Here is a 22862-nt window from a genome sequence, read left to right on the forward strand (position 1 = left end):
GTATTTATACACTGACTTCTTCAGCCATTGACTAAAGACTTCTCCAAAGGATCATTAATTTCCTGGGACTTCCAACCTGCCTCCTGCATGGGCAAACAGGCTTCGGGATCCAGGGCAAGTCCTCAGGCAAAGGAGTAAGCTCTCTGGCAGTCGGGATTCGGGCAAACATGTACCGAAATGGTAAAGACTAAGGATGTGGGAGAAGCCCTGAAAACATCAGCTAGGGGATTTGGGAAACTTATGTCTTTGAAACCAGCTACTCTTCCAGTATAAAGAATAATGGAAGAAAAAACTCGCTAGGCAAGAGCCGAAACTTAGTATATTGAAAATGTCTCTTCTATGAGGAAACTAAGCCAGGTTAAGGGAGAGAAAACTGGTCGACTGCCCTGATCACCAATCCATACAGTACATTACATTATCACAGTGATAAATTGGATTAATGGAACCACTTCACTTAGATTTCAACTTGAGAGTCCTTCCATAACTGGTAAAATGTAGAACTCTCCTTAGTCCCCAAAGTAGAGAATGCCCTCAGTGGAAATTTTAAAAGCACTTCTTGCTCACATGCCTTAGCTCTATTAAAGTTTCTGCTCCACGTAAGTGTAGGTTTCATGGTACAATCTGAAGCAGTTGAGTGTTGCCAGAAATATAATTAAAGTGAGCAGAAATTCTAAAACTGAATGACACATGGCAAAAGGCTGTTCACCTGGCATTTGGCATTTGTTTTCTAAATGTAAATGGTTTGATATGCCTCTTATTAAGAGGCCTGGCATGGTGGCTCACACCTGTAATCCCAACACTTTAGGAGGCTGAGACGGGCAGATTGCCTAAGGTCAGGAGTTTGAGACCAGTCCGGCCAACATGGTGAAACCCCATCTCTACTAAAAATACAAAAAAATTACCTGGGTATGGAGGCATGCGCCTGTAATCCCAGCTACTTGAGAGGCTGAGGCAGGGGAATTGCTTAATCCAGGGAGGTGGAGGTTGCAGTGAGCCAAGATTGTGCCACTGCACTGTAGCCTGGGCAATAGAGCAAGACTCTGTCTCAAAAAAAAAAAAAAAAAAAAAAAAGAAAAGAGAAGGGAAGGGCAGGGAAGGGAAGGAAAATAAAAGAAAAGAGAAAAAAAGAAAAGGGAAATTGATTGTTTGGTTCAGAAAATACATATGTAAGAAATTATGAATTTATGTTAAACATCAATTTTTAAAAATTAATTGAAAAGTTTCCTTCTGCCTCCACAAAGTAAATGATGATTGAATGCGTAAACAGCATCATCTTGATGGGATGCCAGGTTTTTAGCCCATCAAGAGAAATCTCATGTGGCTTCATATGGCACTTTGGAAAAACCACCAAATTTTGTTGACAAAGTGAGTAATAATATGGTATTATTTTAAATATGCCTCATACCTTCTCCTAAAATATTGAAGGAGTGTCCACAGATGCACAAACTACAGCTTTGGAAAGAATTAAAACTATCCTTTTTTCTATGGAGGTCAAACAGTTACAGTACTTAAAAACTTGATACCCTAAAGCTATATGAATGGAATAATACATAGCTTTTTTTTCACTGGAAGTTTGCAAACTCATCAGATGGAGACACTGTAGAGTGTCACGTGCCAGATTTGAAGTTCGTTCTGCCTTTGGTCAGTTCTGAAATTCAGAAGACTTGCTCTTGTGTGCTCTGTGGATCTGAGCCAGTTGCATTTACGTTTGACACACACAGACACACATACAAGTACCATTGTTTAGTTGTGACTTTAAATTCAATTTATTACCACTTCCACTTTTTGTCCTCCAGCAAAATTTACAAATTGTAGAAGAGTTCCCTGGCCACATTTGTGCCTGGGAATGCTTTCTAAAGTAATTTAGCTTAAATCTACCAGATTGGCACTAGGACAATTAATATAAAAAGATATTCTAAAGTAAGTGTCAATTTCTCAAGGCTTTTTTTTTAGGTTATGATTTCTGTTACACATAAGTGACTCTTTGCTGTCATTGAAAACTATTGTTAAAAATGTCCTTTCTAAGGGAAAAAGAATCTGACTACCAATATTGTAATTTGAATATGGGTATAATTTTGCAACAAGGGCTTATACTGCTGATTTGGGCACTTTCCATATTGTTTTATTTTTGACACTAAAAAGCCAAAAATATGAGCTGTGTAATCCTAAAAATCACCACTGGCTATTGAAACCTTTATGTCTCTTAATGATAAAACTATATTGAAAGTGTCCAAATTAAAAAAAACATGAGATGATAAAGTGAGAATAGTATGAGTTGAAAGAGATGCTGATTAAAAGACGTGACAGAAGAAAATTGTATGTGTACCTCCCACATTTACGTTACACTCTTTCTGTTTCTCTTTGGCTATAAAGTGGAGAGTGACAAGGGAAATACAGAGGGGAGTAAGAATGAGAAAAGAGGGATATGAAAATAAAACAAGAAGGACAGGCACCATTTGAGGGTTCATAGTAATAGAGATAATGACAGAGCAAGTGTCTTGGTCTTAGTTCCTTCATCTATAATATGCTGCTGTTGACAAGGGTGGTCTCTACATACTCGAATAACATTAACATTTTTTAGTTCTTACTTTTATGTAAGAATCTGACTTTAGCCACCAGACAATAAAACATGTCAGAAGTACTGCTTCTCATATCTTGGAATAAAAATAGTTCCTTGAAACATGATTTGTGAGAACAAGTTGTCTTCTAGTTTTTTGCATTTTTTTTCTATACAAAGACCAACTTATCAGGCCATTCTAGCTTCTGAAAGCACTTGAGCAAAATTATCAACTGGTGGAAACAGGCTCCAGGTCAACCAGATTACTGGAGAGCTCTTTGCACAAGGAGCTTTGTAGGCCATGATACGAGTCAACCCTGCCACTGAGCCCGGAAGTGCAGGCATCAACTGCACAGAGGCAATCAATTTCCAGGTCGAGTTTAGTAGGGCACTGCCCAGAAGTTGAGATGAATCTTGCCGTATGATGCAGATGTTAGGCACCACAGAAATAACAAACACCAGCCACTGGTCAGGTATTTTAGTGGTAGAACTGATGTCAGTGCGAATATAGAGTCATGCATGACTTCTGCTTCCAGCTCTGAGTCAAGCTGGTGCATCTTACACTGCTTTGAAGAGAGGCAGGGTGATGCTTCCAGCCACTTTCAATTGGAGATGAGAGTAATAAAGACTTTGTCAATGGATTTACATTATGTAAGTTTCTGAAGGACTTGGAACAGGGCCTCATCAGCTTTTTGTCCCCACATAACTGCATGAGAAATAACGTCCATCCTGGCTTCATACAGAGCACTTGCGTGTCCCAAGGAACATGACCCCTGCATGGCCATAAAACAGACCTTGCCTCAGTTAACTGAGTTATGTCATACATGGTCTAACTAAGGACCTACATGGCTCTGCCGTCAAAGTTTAGATGTCATAATCACCATTTGTTTAGGGGCTTCTAACTCCAGTTTGTCCTGAAGACAAATAGACTAAGAGTATAGAGTCATTCTTTCAGCAATAAGTCACCAAAATGCCAACCTAATTCTGAAAACAAAGGAAATAAATTTTCCTTAAGTTCCAAAAAATCTCACCAAACTGGTTAACTAGTCATAGTCATTCTTAGAGTCTCGAGATCGGGATCCAAATCAAGTCATGCATGTTAAGCATAAAGCTTGGAAAACTCTCACATATGGAGATCACGTTCATAAGCTGCCAACACTTCAATCAAGACAGAGTTGCTAATGTCCCAAAAGCTATGTTTATGATGACTTCTGGTCACTATCACAGCCCGTGTCCCCAAAGGTAACCACAACCCTGAATTCTCACACCAAGGGATCATTTTGCTTGCTTTTGAACTTCATGCAAATGGAAACATACATTATATAGTCTTATGATTGGGTACTTCTGCTCAACATTATGTTTGTGAAATTCACCCATGTCATTGGATAGTTGTAGTACATTCAGTGTCATCACTATGTAGTTTACCATTGTATGAATATACCACAATTTCTTTTTCAATATACCTGTTGAAAGGTGTCAGAGTAGCCTCAGGTTTCTGGTTATTGGAATAAATCTTCTATGAACATTCTTGTATGGTGTACAAATACATGCATTTCTGAGGGGATATTTAATCCTTGTAGTAGAATTACTGGTTTTGGGGGAATTCATATGTTCACCTGTAACAAACATTCCCCAATTTCCAAAGGATCTGTATCAATTTACATTCCACAAGCAGCACGTAAGACATTGGAAAGCTCATCAATACTTGATCTTATTTGTCTTTTTCATTTTATGCAGTCAGCTGGGAATACCATCAAGCCACACTTTTATATGGGTAAAATGTATACAGGTTAAGTGAATGCAGGCAAAGCACTGATCAGAATAATAGAGTAATTAAAAACATTTAAGCAGCATGTAGAATCATTCATTCACTTATTTATTTGTTTAACAAGTATAATTATTCAAGAGAAATTTTATAGAAGATGAAGAAGTGAGAGCATAAATTTCAAAATTAATATTTAAAGAGATATTTTTATTCAGTTGTGATTATTTTTTAGCTGAACGCTGTTGCTATGTCCTCCTCAGATGGATGCAAACTATCTCTCAAACGTCCAGGTCCAGGATGACTTCACTATTTTATTTTTCAGCAATAGTAATAATGATATCAACAAAAACAACTAAAGTAACAGCAACAATCGTTTAGGTAAGTGGGCTCATTGCCTTTTACAACATGCTCCTATTCATATTTTTTACTCGATTCTCACAAATGGGAGATAAAAGTAGATTTTAGTCACTTTAGCGAACAATGGAGAAGATGGAAGTTCTGAGATAAGAAAGGACTTGCACAGATGATTGGAATGAAAAATAAAATATGCAATGGGCCTGGGATTTGAACCAAGGACCTTGGATTTCTCAATATCACAATGCTTTTTTTTTTTAATCCTCAAAATGGGCCTGCTAATAAAGACACTTTATACTGAGAGAGACTCTTTGTACAATAGCCACTTCGTTTTCATTTTGTTTAATCATTGCTTTAAAGACAAAATCAAGTTGTATTTGTCCCGTTTCACAAATGGAGAAAGAAAAGCCCCAAGGGAATTTAAGAATGTCCATTTTTTTACAACCAGTTACCTAGTGAGAGAAGCACATAGAAAAATCCTAACCTACTGATTAATTTCTTAAGTTGTGTCTGCTGAAACAGAAGTGCTCAGGAGCCAGGGAGCACAGGTAGCCATAAATATCAGGATACTCTTGGTGGACTATTAATAATAATTATTGCTATAGTTTTAGAATTGAGCATTTCTCTGTGTTTGAACTCAAAATTTCTTCAATATAGTCAAAGAAAAACATGCATCTATAACACTAGCATTATAAACCTTTAAGGCTCTGATATGGATTCATATTCAAAATTCTAGGGGGTTCTCTGATTTCAATTAAGCAAATAATCTTAATCATTGCCCCAGTTTGTTCTCTAGTTCACATCTTTAGTAGATAAAAATGTAACTCTAATACCAATTAATGACCACTTTTTGAGTCCAGGCTTCCCAAATCCCGGGACAAAAATACAGATCACCATTTTTTTGTTGTTGTTTTTGTTTGTTTGTTTTTGTTTTTGGTAACAAAAAAATTAAACTTCACATAGTTTAAAATGGGATTCAGGTCTTTTTAGTTTCCCCTGGATTTTGTTGTTTGGGGTAGGTTGGGTAGCAGGAAAAGAGTTTAGGAAATATATCAATGAGTCCTTCTCTCTAAGAACAAAAAGACAAAACAAAACCAAACAAACAAAAACTGGAGAAACAAAAAGAAAAAAAAACTCAGTGTTTTCTGATGTTAAGGCCAAACAACAACCAAAAAGCTTTATTATTTCTTTGTGAATCTTTCCAACTGCAGTGGAAATCTCAAGGGGAGATTTAGCCTAAACCAGTTAAGCTGTTGCATCCAATATTTTACCGAGTCCAAGTTTGGACTCAGTGTTCTGACACGTGAACATGTCTAGTTAGAGGTGTTTGGGTTAATGCACATTCTTCAAGTGGTTTGGACTACCTCTGTGGCCAAACTCTACTCTTTACCACTCCACAGTGGCAAGTCTTGAAATTCACCAGACAAGTCATAAAATCCTTAAGACAATCAGAGGATAAAGAATATAAAAATAATTCAGAGTTATACATTCTGATGAATTGTATAAATTAAATTTATTACTTATAAATATGTCGCAATGAAAAAAAATTGTATTGGTGGTCTCATCCCAGTTTTAGGCTACCTAATTTGAAATCAAATAAAAAGAAGAAAGCCTTGAAAACATAGTGAGATTCTGTCTCTACAAAAACAAACAAACAAACAAATAAAATAACTGGAGAGTGCTTTAATGTAGTCCTAGCTACTCAGGAGGCTGAGGCAGGAAGATCACGTGAGCCTAGGAGTTGAGGCTGCAGTAAGCCCTGATTATGCCAGTGAACTCCAGCCTGGGCACAGAGCAAGTCCAAGAAGAAGAAGAAGAAAGAAGAAAGAAGAAGAAGAAGAAGAAGAAGAAGAAGAAGAAGAAGAAGAAGAAGAAGAAGAAGAAGAAGAAGAAGAAGAAGAGGAAGAGGAGGAGGAGGAGGAGGAGGAGGAGGAGGAGGAGGAGGAGGAAGAGGAAGAGGAAGAGGAAGAGGAAGGAGAAGGAGAAGGAGAAGGAGAAGGAGAAGAAGAAAGAAGAAGAAGAAGAAGAAGAAGAAGAAGAAGAAGAAGAAGAAGAAGAAGAAGAAGAAGAAGAAGGAGGAGGAGGAGGAGGAGGAGGAGGAGGAGGAGGAGGAGGAGGAGGAGGAGGAGGAGGAGGAGGAGGAGGAGAAGGAGGAGAAGGAGGAGGAGGAGAAGGAGGAGAAGAAGAAGGAGGAGGAGGAGGAGGAGGAGGAGGAAACAATTTGAAACATTTGACCATAGAGAACTTGGATATTAATTTTTAAAAGAATTACTTGTAGACAAGATAAATTTCCTGTACATTGAGCCATTTTGTACATTTAAAATAAGATTTGATTTATCCAAATCTAATGTATATGCAGCTTTTACAAAAATTATGTAACAAAAATTTCTTCTGGATCTTACAAAAATAAATTCACTTATATTTAACTTAAGTCATAAAGTAAAGCTCCAATGAGTTGCAAATGTAATAAAACTTGTTCCTGGTCCTAAATATGTTTGGAAAGCAAGAGAAAGCAAAAATAGTTTTACTCTGTTGTTTTTACAACTCGATATGAATTCAGAGACATTTCTCATATTTAGGTTCTGAAATAATGAATTCCTCATTATCTATAAATGTACAATATATCTGTTGAAGACCAGAGAGGACAGATGGATAAATACAAGGTTGAATAAAGCAATATGCTGGGCAGAGATCCCACAAGAAGAAACCAAATGTCTGTAGCATCTGACAGAGCACAGTTAGGCAGGAAAAGGCATTTCATTTGGGATATTCTTGAAAAATGCAATCTTTGCATTGCTTAGATTCATTAGAAATGTACCCACCCCATCCCCAAAAAAAGCATGAGAACAAACTGTGATCATGTTTTAGAAATGTTCCTTGAAGAAGCAGTCATTTAGATTGGAAAGAAGTCATAAGTAGCACTTGGCCATTTGGTCCCGTGTGCATCAAAACACATAGAATCAGCTAAATTAAGCATATGAACTGTGTAGACTTATGTTTTTACCTCTGTGGGTGGTGTTTTTGTATGGGATGGGCATGGGGAGAAGGAGGGAGGATAGAAAATGAGCAAGAAGAAATTCTATTCCTAAAAGGAGATAGTCTAAGCAAAGAAAAGGAAAGAAAACAAGGTTGACATCCAAAGAAACACGTTAAGCATGTCAAAAGAAGTAATAAGATTGACTGTAAAAGTAGGAGAAATATAGAGTGTTTGGGAATTGGCTTTGCTTCTGTGAAGTGATATTTGTGTTAGAAAAAGCCAGGCGAAAGTCATGAGAGTCAAAATTATTACATGTGAAAGGAAATGGGTAACAATGGGCTAAGAGCATTCAGGAGAAGGGAGGTTTGGTGGTTAATTTCAGGAACTAGAAGACATAAAAGAAAACATGAGAGATATTTCAAAGAAAAGGAAATAATGTAGCTTCCAGCCAACGGAAATAAAAAGATTGACAAACCTCCCTTTTTTCACTTCTTAGTTTAGATTAAAACTTTGTAAACATTGCTTAGAATATTTTAAAAAATTTGTACTCACCCGCCTATGTTCATTATACCCCTATCCCATCCTAATTTTACCCCATAATACAACATATTCTCGTATACTATATTAGTTACTCATTTATTTTGCATATTGAATGACACTATTCCCCATCTACAGTATAAGCCCACTGAAAGTAAATAGATGTTTGTTCAATGATGTATCTCAAGCATCTAGAATTGTGCCTGGCACAAAGCAGGCACGGAAAAAGCATTTGTTGAATGCATGAAAGAATAAAAAACACAATATTCAAAGAGGCAAGTTTGCATGCAGAACTTAAACTTTGAGATTCCCAATTATAAAATGGGTGCATTTGATATTGACACAGAAAGGAAAGACGACCAACATTACATCTGTTTTTAGAACCAAACTAGTTTATAGGAATTTGGAAAACATTAGAGAAAAATTGGAAAAAATGAAAATAAAAAACTGTCCTAGAGAAAGAAGAGTATGAGAAATGTGATTGAGTGCCGTGACAACTAGAGGCTGAATTTAGGAATTTGCCTTTGTGGTAGATGCTCCAAACTGCATAGATGTCTAATATTCCCCCAAATACAATATGCTTGAGTATTCAACCTATGATATGGCCTCATCAAATTCATGAAACTCCTGATAAACAACTTCCATTAATTAGTGTGGTAAAAATATAGTGACATTTAATCCTGGAAAAGTTTAGTTTTCATCTGTTGAGTTACTTCCTTAGGTTCCTTAAATCTTACAAGACTGCTAATATAAATATGTATTTAACACTGACATTAACACCACTTCTCAGTTATCAGCAACCAACATATCAGTGAAACAAGAATGTTAATACATGATCTCTGTAAACTGGAATGGAGGAATTTGATGCATATGTCATTCTTGTCTTCCAGAAGCTCAGGGCAGATATCCCACCCATATCTTCTCAACTTTCACAGACTTCTTATTGTGAGAACCTACCTCTATCAGCTTAAGTATGTTCTCTGGTAGGAAGAGGTTGGCCTATACACACTAGTAGTACCAAAGAGTTAGCTGCCCAGGTGAAGCCTTCACTAATAATGAACAAGAGTTGGAAGATAAATGTCCCATTTATTTCCCCTTGGGTGGTGCAATTTTAAGATATGCACTGAAGATCATCCCACAAGTCCTTGGTGGAATTATGTGCCAATCATTGACAGTGGTAACCTTGGCAATGTACTTTGAATTGCTTGTCGGCCCTCCCCAGTCTCACTTGAACATTTTTCTACCAGTGCTTCCTGGAATCACATCTTTACACTTAAATCTTCCTCTCACGGTCTCATGGTCTGCAGAATCCCTACCTAAAGCAGTCTTATAGTCTATGTATGACGATAATACAATACATCTCAAAAGTGAACAACACCAGCGTTTAAATGTTAGACTGTGTGTCAGGAGCTGATGCCATAGAATAAGGAGATAAATTTGGCTGAAGATGAGAGACATACTTTGGATTTTGGAGAGGAGGTGAGATATTTTGCCAGATTGTGAGAGATATAGTAGATTATCAGCTGGATATAAGAGGTGAGTGATATTAGGAATCAGGAAAAGAGTATAGAGTGTTTGTGAAACTGGGAGTTGGGTGAGAAGGGACAGTTTTTTTCCCCAGAATGAGTTTGATGAAAATTTGCCAGATACTTATCAGCAAGCAGAAGATGCCATCATAAAGTAAGACCAAACAGACGTTTAGAAAAAAATGGTCCCCCTACTCCTATGCCCTGGAGAAAGGTCTCTAAGAATCACAATTTGTATGCAGCAGATGCTGTTACCATCCCCACTTGGATTTCCTTTCCTGACTCCTGCGTCCATCCCTTTGCTTCTATTGGCTACTAATGGCTCTCAGCTGTCCACTTCTCTGAAGAAATATCCTTGGCCAAAAGAGAGTGTCCCTGCCTAAGAGATTGCACATGCCCTGTTCACTGGCAGCCTACATTACAACCGATGACTAATTGACATGAATGACAAGAGGGTACAAAATGCTGGCCCCTAAGCCTCTGGGTCATACGATTTATGTTCTAGAGCTCCTCCTTCTGCTATAGAAGCAGGCAAAATGACACATTTGATATCTTCCACTGCCTTACTCTGCTTCACTCATCGCCTTCTTACAAAAGCTCATCCTCGTTAAGTCATGTGCACCCAAATCTGTCTCAGGCTCTGCTTCCAGCAAAGCTCATCCAAGACCCTATATGTACAACAGGAGTGGACCTTCTTCATAAGCTGACAGGGAGAGGCATTATGACTCATTTAGTCCTTCCCAGACCTTGATCGAGTCTCTGATAAAGATAAGTGAGGTCTTTCCAATTTCCTGAAGACACCCATTCAGTCACCCACAGACTTTCTCAGGATCTGCTGCAAATCTAAGCCAAATGCATCACCTAAAGTGGCCCCTTTCATTGAAGGGCCGGCAGGCCACTAACTGATGAGGTGGACGTGACCTCAGGCAGAAACAAATCTCCAATAATAGTAGCACAAAGGCATTGGAACTGTCCTTCAGGCGAAACTGCTCCACCCATGCACAGTGGAAATAGTGAGCACGTGACCTTCTGAGAGACCTAAAATTGGATCCTTCAGGAGACTTTGGAAGAAAGAACCATAACACTTTTTATATACCAAATCTTAGGATCAAGTGGAGGGACTGATGTGTGGGGGGCCCTTGTTCCAGATCCTGAGTGTATTGTCTACAACCTCAGTTAAACTAAAAACAAAGCAAAACAAAGTGCAGTCCCGCCGTACCTAATACCCCCCAGATGACTTTAAATGGGATTATTAGCAGAACATGATGTTTTTCTTTCTTTCCTGTTTTTTTTTCTTTTAAAGAGGCATTCTTTTTTTAACTCATTATGACATTGCAGGTCCTATTGCTACTATGTGGTGTAATGAGGGTCTCTCTCCTTCTGCCACCATGTGGTTTGTGTTGAATGAACAAATGTTTCAACATTAGCCTAAGTAGACTTAAGCAGAAAGTTTATTTGTAGTTCAGATAGATGTGCATGTTTCTTTCATGCATTTCGAACCCAAAAGTGATGGTTTGGACCCCTGAGTGCTAGAACATATCTAGGACCTCAGCACAGAGCAATACACCAGTTTCTTACGAAGCAATCAAACAACAGTGTGATGTACCTCATGACCAAGCAATTCCTCTCTTAGGAATACACCCAGCAGAAATGCAGATATATGTTATCAAAAGACATATGAGTGGAGTGTTCATAGCAGCATGATTTGTAAGAGCCTCAAACTGGAAACTGCCCAAATGCTAATCAACATTAAATTGTGACATACACATACAATGAAGTACTATACACAATTAAGAATGAACAATCTCCGTTTCACATTGCCATGTGAATGAAATTTCAAAACATAATATCAATAGAAGACAAACACAAATATGCATAAAAATAGGCAAAATCTAGTCTGTAATATTGCAAGTCAGGATAATGGGAGTTTACCCTTTAGAGCGTGGGAGATGGTCACTAGAAGGGAGCATGCCAGGTGGCACCTGGAGGCACTTTTAATGTTCTGTTTATTGGTTTGACTTGACTGCTAGTTACACGGACACATTCACTTTGGAAAAAATCATCAAACTGTATAGATAAAATTTTTGCACCTCTCTGCATGTTATTCTTCAGAAAAAGATGTAAGAGAATAAGCTTACTCAACTGAACTGAATGATCTATTATTTGGGGTCGTTCAGATTTATCTTTCTTCCATGAATGTCACTACTGAAATGCTGAGAGATTAAACCAAGTATGGAGTATTAGCAGGAAGCCTCTGTTAGTCCACATTGAGAAACACTGGTGAACCAACGTAAATTATCTTGATACATGAAATTCAGGACAAAATATAACATTGGTTATATTTCAGTTTTTGGCTTTTGTTTCCAGGGAGAACTTTACCTTGTTAGGTGTTTTAGAAATATAAGAAAATTCTTTAAATTATATTAAATTATAGAGTTTTATATTGAGGGTGGACTTGGAGAATAAATACAGTCCATGCATTTTACAGATAAGAAAACTGACCTCAAGAGGTTAAATAATTGGCCCAAGGTCACATGTGTGGTTAGTAGCAGCCCTGGGAGGAGGTCCAAGGTCCTGATTTCTTTTTCTGGAGACCACACAGCCTCCTTATTTTCTAAGAAAGTCCATGAATACATTTAAATCATCTGCTACAGAATTTTTAAAGATCAACTCATTTAATCCTGTTGGTACAATGCATAGGCTGTGAACTGGCTCTACTTCCTCAGCTACAATCTGTCAACAATCAACAAGTCCATAGACTGGCATTTCTGCTTCAACTTAATGGTTGACTTTAATTAATGCATTGTTTTTGTGCTCATGAAAACTGGTTAGCTCACACGAACAGCTTTAAAATCAAAATATATTCTCAGAAACAAAGACAATGGAAGCCCTCAGGGTCACATTTTCAAAAGCAATAACTTTTGTCCATCCCTTGAGGGAGTCATGAAGTCCTTGGGACAAATCTATCCTAATTGTCTTAAGTTTACCACAGAGCTTCCCAACCCTGGCTCTTTGTCAGTGCTGTCTGTAGGGGTTTTACGCACCATGATGCTATGGCTCCATCCCAGACCTCCCAAGTCAGATTCTCTGGGGAAAGGGTCTGGACATCTGATGCTTTAAAAGCCCACAGGTGATTCTGATGTAGCCCTGGCTGGAATGCCTGGTCCTTTACACCTCTGTGACACGGCTCTTATCCTCCTCTCCATGATCCTTCAGATATGTGGAGATTTAGTAAATAAAGCAGTAACTTGCAAATGGTTGTCTTAACTACACCAAACCTGAGGGTCTATTCTTTCTCAAAGTGTCATTGATTACCTGCCACAAGTTGGTATATTGCCCACTTTAATGGCTACAAATATGCAGCCAACAAACAATTAGTTTTATATTCATGGGTGCTGTAAATTTCTTAAAGAGCAATTAAACTATACATGTTTCAGGGACCAGGGGAGGTCACAGAAGCATTGGTAAAGATTACACATACATTAAACAGAAAGAAAATCAAAGCTGGATATGAGAAAGGTCAAATAGGAGTCAGAGACTCAGTCAAGGTTCTGAGTCCAAAGTCAGAGACAGCTGGGAGGCAAGGTGAAGGCTGCATAAATGAAATAAGAATAAAGTGTCAAACCAAAACTCATCTTATTTGAATTTTTGTTACAAAATAGAACAATTCTACAGTCACATACTACCTTATATGATGCACATCACTATAAAATCATTTGAGCTCTGTAAACAAGGACCTAAGAGCTATAAAGAGATATATTTTGAGAGACATAAAGTACTGACATTATCAAGCATCGGTAATTAACTAATTATTGGGGCCAGGCGCTGTGGCTTACGCCTGTAATCCTAGCCCTTTGGGAGGCCAAGGTGGGTGATCGCCTGAGGTCAGGAGCTCGAGATCAGCCTGGTCAACTTGATGAAACCCTGTCTCTACTAAAAATATAAAAAATTAGCCAGGCATGGTAGTGCATGTCTGTAACCCCAGCCACAGCTACTTGGGAGGCTGAGGCAGGAGAATTGCTTGAACCTGGGAGGCAGAGGTTGCAATGAGCCAAGATTGTGCCACTGCACTCTAGCCTGGGCAACAAGAGCAAAACTCCGTCTCAAAATAAGAATAATAATACTAATAATAATTAACCAATTATGGACCCTTTTTAGTTAATTCATTAATTGGTTAATTCATATGTATTGTATCTACTATGCAGTAGTTATTACTATCACAGGTTTTTGAAAAGATCCCGTCCTATGAGTTTATATTTAGTCAGAAAACAGATAAATAAATAGATACCATAATATGCTGCTGAGATATAATTCAAAGATGAGGGCTATGGATGTCCAGACCTAGTCGTGTGAAGTAACTCTTGAGGTAAATCGTAAAGGATAAGCAGGAAAAGGTAGAAAAACAAAGGAAAGAGTTGCAGAGAGAAAGAAAAAGGTCACATTTATGCAAAGGCAGAAGGCACCAAACCACAGAATGGGAAAGACGCTTCTGTGTTTATAAAATTTAAAAAGTTCAGCTGGGCGTGGTGGCTCATGCCTGTAATCCCAGCCCTTCGGGAGGCCAAGGCAGGAGAATCACTTGAGGTCAGGAGTTTGAGACCAGCCTGGCCAACATGATGAAACTCCATCTCTACTAAACACACAAAAAATTAGCTGGCATGGTGGCGCACTCCTGTAATCCCAGCTACTCAGGAGGCTGAGGCAGGAGAATCACTTGAACCCGAGAGGCAGATGTTGCAGTGAGCCGAGATCGCATCACTGTACTCTAGCCTGGGTGACAGAGCGACACTCGGTTTCCAAAACAAACAAACAAACAAAAAACAGAAATTTTAAAAACTCAATATGGTAAGAACACAGAGCTCATGAATCTAGGAAAATCCTGTCTTCTTAGCTCACAAGTTCCCATTGCATTCTATCTCTCATCTACTCAACTTATATATGTATCTTATGAGTTCCTGGAGGACAGGACTCTAATCACACAAGCATATCCCCTGGTCTACCAGCATCTCATACATACTTCTGATTGAATGAATTTCTTCCAGATCTAGCCTATTGTATGTGAGAAAACTGAAGTTCAGGGAATTAAGGGGGACAGTCTAAGATCACACACTATTTAGTGGCTGAACCAAATAATAAAACAGGATCTGGGGAGCCACTGTTTGCCTACACAGCAGCCTCCATGCAAGTCCTGAGTTAAAGGAGTCTTTGCAGCTTCCGGTGAATGTATCCATATAATGTTAAGAACGGAAAGCTTGTTTGAATCCTAATTTCCTAAAGTAGGTATTGGCTGCTGGGATTATAAATTAATCATAGAGAATGAGTCTGAACCAATGACTCAGTAATTCAGGATTATTATAATAACAACTAAACTCATTTGTAAAACTGTTCACTTTTTCCTAGTATACAAAAAAGTAATACTTTAAAAAATTGTAACTTTACATTTTATAAGTATAATTAAATACATAATTAAAGCAGATTATAATGGGAAAAAATGGATCTTCACCCATCCTTGAAGTAATGAATTATTACCCATTGAGTTCTAAGAATTTATCAAAGACAGAAAAAGAAAGGGATTCAAAATCTTGGGTAAATATTCTTATAAAACCATGAAGACAGAATCAATAATGTCCTACCAACCCTCAAATCTAACACCCAGATATTAATGATATACTTCTCTCAGATCCATGTTGTCATAGAAACAACACTTTTCAAGAAATACCATCTGCCAAAGAGGGAAGCTGGTAGTAATTTTCAATCAGTGCTTAAAATTTTCAGTGTTGAGGCTTAGTACTTTTTCCTCTCTGTTCTGCATCTGGTATGCATAGCTCTATTATTTACAACTGACCTCTTCCCCAGTTTTTTTTTTTAATTGGTTTATAACAAAACCTTTCATCATGATCATTTGCCTGGACTCCATTGCTGGACCAACCCCTGTGGCCTTGCCCTGGTTACTCAAAGTCTAACACAATTCATGTGAACAGGCACTTCGTGAGTGCTGGCTATACCCCCAGCTCTTAGCTTATTCTGGGACTGTGGGGGATGCTCAATGAGCTCTTCAGAGCACCTAGTATCTATGAATGTAAAGGAATGAAAGGGCAGTACAGAGGTGCAAAGTAGGAACCTGTGTGCAGAGGGATGATGAAGGCTGACAAGGAGTAGAGGTCAGTTGCGGAGGAGTTGTTATTAATATTTATCTGGTCCTTGAATATTCAGTAGGATTTCAAGTAGAGTGCCTTGAATGCTCCACACATGTGTTTGGATTGTTTCTATAAGCCATGGGGAACCATTAATAATAACTAAGCAGAATTATTTAAGGGAACAGCTCTGGCAGCAGAGCTGATGGAGGAGTGAGGGTGAAAGGCAGAGAGAAACATTAAGAGGTTCCGTAGGAGATACAGCAGCAGCTGCTGCATCACCTGGGAGTTTGTTAAAAATACAGAATTTCAGGCCCCATCCCAGACCTACTAACCTAGAATCTCCTGTTTCAGTCAAATCCCTGAAAGAGTAAAGTATGAAAGACACTGGTCTAACAGAAAATGTTGCATATTCCCATCTTGGCAAGGTTATGGACCATAACTCTGAGCAACGCTGGATTTCAGAGAGCTAGACCTGTCCCAAAACTGAGTGAAGAGCAAAGGAAATGTGAAATTATTAATAATATGCAGGATGGGGGCACACTCTGGAAGTGGGGGATAATGCAAAGTCTGAAGGACCTCAAGTACAGGTGGGAAATAAGAATTTGCTAAGAAATGAAAGGGCCATGAAAGTGAGTAGAAGGGATAAAGTTATGGCTGGAGTTAGGGCATCTGAAGAAACTGCAGAAGGCAGCTGAGAGGGCAAAGGAATCTCATATAGAACAGCTGCCAAGAGGCTTTGAGTAAGAGGTGGATCCATGTGGGAGCAGGAGGTGGGGATATGAGGACACTGGTTTGCACTAGATGCCAAGTAGTTTCAACTTGGTGGACAAAAAGGAGGCAATTTCAGAGTCACAACAGAGGGATGGTCTATAAGTTTGAGTGGCAAATTGTATGCACAGAGGGAGGAAGAAGGAGATTCTGAAAATGACACCTATTTTTCCAACCTGGCTAATTGCAGAGAGGCAATGCCATCTACATATGAAATTAAATGCATGGAACACAGAAAATCTTATATCACTGATAAGCAAAACTCTAGAATATTTTGTTCAGAAAGTACACACAATCTACACCTGGTGACTTTAGTGTCACTGAAGTGTCACACCTTTAAGAACGAGTAAAAATATCTAATTTGTATTGAGTATTGGTAAAGAACGTGATTTAAAATGCTTAAAATGCCCATTATAAACCTCATAACTCCATGAAGCAGGCTCGGTTATTACACTCATTTTACAGGTAAGGAAACTGAGGCATAGAAGGGCTACTTAACTTGCCAAAGGCAAAAATTAGTGTTAACATCAATATTTGGACTTGGTTAGTGGTATCACAGCCAATAATCATCATCACTATGCTAGGCGGCGTCCCCTTCCTCCCTGACATCTTCATCCTATTAGTTAACCTACAGGCCATTTCTAAGGTCAAACAGGTACCAAGTTTTATATACCAAAAAAATCTGGATATAAAGATTGTGGAGTTCCTCGGAAGATGGTGTGTCTCTAAATCCCAGAAATTACTTTTCTGAATGGAAAAACATTAAAGGGAAATATGTCTTAGCAAGAGTAAGATGGCTGTGTAAATTAGGATAGAATCAGTTCCTGATTATCTGCATTTATTGATGATAGTGTTGGCAGAAACCACTGAAATCCCCTAATATCCCTCAAACTTTAACAGCCATGTCAATGACTGATTTCTCCATACTCTCTAATCTAGATCCCAGGTATTTTCAGAGTAGCCTCATGAAAAGGGGAAAAAGTAAAGTATGTTGAGAAACTAAGGCTAGATTAACAAAAATGTTGGGTAACTACTAGGCACGTTACTTGGATGCAACCTTCCTGAAGTTCAGATCCATCTTCATTTTCCCTACATTCCAACCATATATCAATGGCAAACCACTTATAGCTTATCCGTCAGTTCTCCTATCTGCAAATTGGGGTCAGTAACAGCATTTACTTGTAAGTATTGTTGGAGGGAACTAAATGTCATAATTAATGAGGGGCACATAGTAAACACCCAATAATACGATAATCATCAGGTCAGTCATCAAGACCAATACATAAAAATTAAATTGAAAATGACTACTCCTCTTTTACAAACTGTCTGCCAGACTGCAGCATATCTGTCTCAGTCTCAATCTCTCTTAATTGTGGGTTGAAAGATGAAGCCCAGGTTGGCAGGAAAAAACTCCTTTCATTTTTCTTTAAATGAGCTCCAGAGGTCTTTTTTCCTTGGCCACTGTTATTTACTCTGGCACTCAAAGTTAGCAGCAAGAACTATTAGCAAAAACCCCCAAATCACATGGATATCAATAGAATAAAACCTTCCAAGATTCCATATCCTGCTTATGCCTCAAATCCAGAAACATCACTGACCTCCTTTTAGCACTGACTGATGACAATGCAGATATTTCAGGCTGCAGTTCCTTGCACACTACGGCCTGTCTGAGTTTGTTTTGCCCCTGGACTATTTTTGCTCACATGGTTGCTCTCAGCCGCAGACACTCAAATGGAAACCAGAGTGATCCAAATGTTTGGGAGGAACCTATAAACAAATGTAGGAAGAAGCATCTCGTCTGACCACGGCGCCCACAGCAGTTTCTGTAGACAGAATATAAGGAGCTGGAAATCCAGCCCCTTCTAGTTAAGAACTTGCCTTAAATCTTTCTTAGATATTTTGATATTTCACACTAGGATGGAAGGATGGAAACTGAGAGGAGCAGGTTGGGAAGAGCTTATTAACAGGGTGTGTGTGTGTGTGTGTGTACCTAAAGTTTTTTTTTTTTTTTTTTTTTTTTGGCGGGAAAAGGTGGCCTGGAAGGGCTAGGTGCCTGCCATTCTCTGCTTGGACAGAAAATACAGGACCAGGCATAGTGGCTCACACCTGTAATCCTAGTGCTTAGGGAGGCTGAAGTGGGATGACTGCTTGAGGCCAGGAATTAGAGACCAGCCTGGGCACCAGAGTGAGATCCTATCTCTACAAAAAATGAAAAAATTATGCTAGCATGGCCGCACATGCCTAAAGTCACAGCAACTCAGGAGGCTGAGGTGGGAAGGTTGCTTGAGCCCAAGAGTTCCAGTTTGCAGTGAGCTATGATCATGCCACTGAAAACAAAACAAAACAAAACAAAACAAAGGAAGAAAATACAAATAGGGTATTTTTTAAAACTAAAAGGCAACCCCTTCCCCCACAAAAAAGAAAAACATAAACAGGTCTTTAGGTTTAGAAACTTCCAGAAAAACCTCAGACTAAATTCAGGTGTCTTGCTTAAAATAGATTCTAAACATTATGTGAGTGGTATTTATTCGGAGATCATTAAGGACCCCCAAAGCCACCTTGCAAATATCCAGACACCATTAACTTAAACAGAATGCCTTAATTCTGTAGAGCTCAGAAATGTGGGAATAGACATGATGCAAGGCCTTGGAAACTTCTATCGTTTCTCTCAAAGTACCTGGCTCTTTCTTCTCTCCTCCCTGCTCCACTTCTTATTGGACCATAGTCAGTCAACAAAGTGGTGCAAAATAAGGAAAGGAGGTGGCCCCAACCATGAGGCTGCTCTGGCAAAGTCCTCTTAATTGGAGCATAAACCGAACCTACCAGTAGCTTCATTCATCCAGTCTTGGTTCATATCAACTCATTGGCATATTGTCACCGTTGAAGGATTTCCAACCACAAACCTCCAACGCTTGCACCCTAGAGAGAAATAGAACAGACAGTGTTATCTGGGACCCTGCTATCCTTGATCAGAATGTTAGGCCACTGGATCTAAACAGATAAAAATAAAAAGGCAAAAAAAAATCCCACACAAAAACAGTAAAAAAACTAGAAGGAATCCTTGCTTTCACAAATGGCCAAATCTTTAAACGTGTGTCTATTAAATACATCTTTTAAGACTAAAAAATGACGTGCAGCCTGCCAAAATAAAATCAGGTTATAGAACATTTTCACCTTCCAACAAATTGCTTGTTTTCCCATCCGAACAATAACCTTATTGTTTGCACTAAAGTACAGTACATGACTAGTCATGTTAGGAAGTGAATGAATTGTTGTGCTGTCAACACGATTTTTTTTTCCCACATACCTATTATATCTAGGAATTCCTTCCAAAGTTAGAAACTTTGAAGAAAATGCACACTGCTTTCATCTGCTTATATTATTTAGAGTTATATTGACATTTAGATTAGAGCTGCTTAGTAATGTGAATTTTATTACTATTATTATTATTACTATTATATGCACAGGTTTCTGAATATACACTCTTGAACCCTTGTCAAAGTCTGATGAGAATTTAGGTTTATAGTACCTTGCATGTTTTATTTAAGCCTGGGCTGTAACCTTCTGTAAAACTTCAATTTACTTACTGGTACAGGAGTATATGAAGACATCATAAAGGCTTACACCTGAAATGAGGCACTCCTTTCCATCCCTTTCCTTTCTTATTGAACTTAGTAACTCAGGAGTCTACTGACAAAGAAGAGGAGGTATAAGACATCCAGCTGGGTCTGATCTGGATGATCCTAGCTTTTCAATTAACCTGGAAGAAATGGAAACAAATCAAATATTTTAATTGTAAATCAGGACGAAAAGTTCTGTTGCTAACATGTAGAGCTCAGATATTAATTCAACATTCTGTCAAGCATGGCAAACAAAAACATTCATATCTTCCTACTCTGTTTGTTGATGGCTGTAAATAACAAGTCAGAGAGTCATAGAAACTTGGACATGCAGTTAGGTGAAATAAGTTCCATTCAGCATTCATTTCCAAACTCAGCCAATCTCATGACCACACTAATGAACACCTAAACACCCTCACATGTCCCACTTAAGATGCCCATAAAACTCTTACCATATGGACCAACCAGCTTTCAGCATGCACCCTTCATTTTAATCTGCTTTTTATTCTATATTCCTCCTTGTCTTTCTTTAAGTTTCAAAGGGATAATGCAGTATGAAAAATAAATTTACCCTTAGGTTCTTGGTATGCCCAGAGTTCTAAGGCCAGATCAGATTTGCATTAAGACTGCAACATACATGCATCAATATGCTTTCTTGAACCCCTGCCGAAATCTACACACAACAAATGAGTAATGAGTCTTGGAGAAAAGTGAAATCTGTCAATCTGATTATTTTCTCTCTTGGGTGAGAGTCAGGAATGCATAAAACCTAAATATTGCTCCTCACCTCACTCTCCCATCCCTCCAACAGGCCAGTCCTGGCATGTTCTCCTAGCAAAGGCAGAAGCACATAGTTAAAAGCAGAAACATAGAAGTGAAGTTGGTTTTCAAGCCTCTGCATGTGTTCCATCTGCTAATATCTCATTGGCCAAAACTAGTCACATGGCCACAGTCAGAATCAAGGGGTAGGCAAATAGGCTCCACCATCCTTTTTTGTCAGAGTTGTGAACGCAGGAAGGGGAAAATAATTGGAGTCCTTAGTGCAATGAATCCACCACAGTCATTGATATATTCACAATCACAGGTAATAGAAGGACCCAGGGATAGTTTGAGTCAGAGACAAAACTAGCACTCAGATCTCCAGAATTCTGGTTTGCTCCTCGTTTCCTGACATCCCACTGCCTTTTTTGATTAAAGAACAATGAAATGACTCATAAAAATGTCCCATAATCAATTTCAATATTATCAAATATGACTCATACTCTCTAAAATAGTGCCTAAGAATACTGTGTCTATTAAGTAAATGTAGAGAGCTTTGAACCAAACTTAAAAATCTCTATTCTTAGTAAGATTTTATATTATTAGAGGTCATCATGCAAGCCGGGCAAGTATTAGACAATGAAAAGCCTAAACTCTGATGGCTGGAGACATTTACAATCTATTTAGAGTTGCCAGATTAAGCAAATAAAAATACAAGGTGCCCAGTTAAATCTGAATTTCATACACAAAGAATATTTTTGTCCTGCATATTTCTAGAGATACACTTATACTAAAAAACCCTTATTTATCTGAAATTTAATTGTAACTGGTCATCCTCTATTTTATCTGACAACCCTAAATCTACCACAAACCATCAATAACAAGGAGTTATATTCTTGAAGATTTTTTTCAAGGAGAATTACTGTAAGTATTCAGAATAAAGACACTAATTTATAATGAAAAGTATTGTTGAATTTGGCATATAAGTTAATGTTTTCCAAAACAAACTTTTCCATAAAGTTATATTAATAAAGCACAGTAGGATTTCATATTTCATATGCATATATGACAATTAATTTCACCATAGGGAGTGAATGAATAGAAATTGAACCTTATAAGTGTTCATGTAGTCATTAATGTTCTGGGGCTACTCTGTGCCTTTGATGGACTTGACAGTGAAAACAGAGCAGGAACCCTTGATTCCACAAGCCACTGTGGAAAAGTCTATCCCGCAGAGTAGATGTGATAAGAGGATATAGATTTTATAGCCCTAACAATTTATTCTCAGTGTCTTTCAAAGTGTTCACTGGCAAGAAAACAGTACTTGTGGATTCAATTCTGTACACCCACCTCCTAAGAACCCCAGCCACAATGCCCATGACCACCATATCGGAGCTCATTGTTTGAAGGTAAGAAGCAAATGGATGTCTGGGAGAATCCAAAATTGTAAAAACAATTAATAAATAAATTAAAATTTAAAATAAAAAATTAAGTAGATGCAAGAGATGTGTGTTGCTATGAGTTGATAGACAAGATGAAGAGTTAATATTTGTCTGCTTTTGTAACAGTTGTCAGTGGGAAGGAATTTAAAAAAAAAATCATCAACAAAAAAACCTCCTCCTCAATCTGGCCAAGCTATCTGTTAAACCTGGTTTCCATTAAATGTTTGTTAATTCAATTTATAAAAGCCAAAGCCCAATGGCCACTGTCTGTGCACACAATAGAGGCTGTATGTGTACAGGCTGGCATTCTGCCAGTATATAGTGTTCTATGGACTGGTATCTTGCATGTAAACATCGTTCAAATCTCTAATAATCAAAAATTTAAAAAAAATAGTTTTATGGCTCCAATAGTCTTATAAT

General features: G+C 38.2%; 1 long non-coding RNA gene across 1 annotated transcript in view; it reads right to left on the reverse strand.

Annotated features, from left to right (window-relative positions):
• The window catches only part of LOC144331554 (uncharacterized), a 44040-nt gene that overhangs the window by 17193 nt on the left and 3985 nt on the right, over positions 1–22862 (reverse strand). Inside the window, exons 2-3 of the long non-coding RNA XR_013398835.1 lie at positions 20209–20381; positions 19445–19540 (exon numbers count right to left, since the gene is read on the reverse strand). This is a non-coding gene — a long non-coding RNA (uncharacterized LOC144331554). The remainder of the gene's footprint in view (positions 1–19444; positions 19541–20208; positions 20382–22862) is intronic.

Source organism: Macaca mulatta, chromosome 10 (genome assembly GCF_049350105.2).
Source record: "Macaca mulatta isolate MMU2019108-1 chromosome 10, T2T-MMU8v2.0, whole genome shotgun sequence".
Taxonomy (NCBI): domain Eukaryota; kingdom Metazoa; phylum Chordata; class Mammalia; order Primates; family Cercopithecidae; genus Macaca; species Macaca mulatta.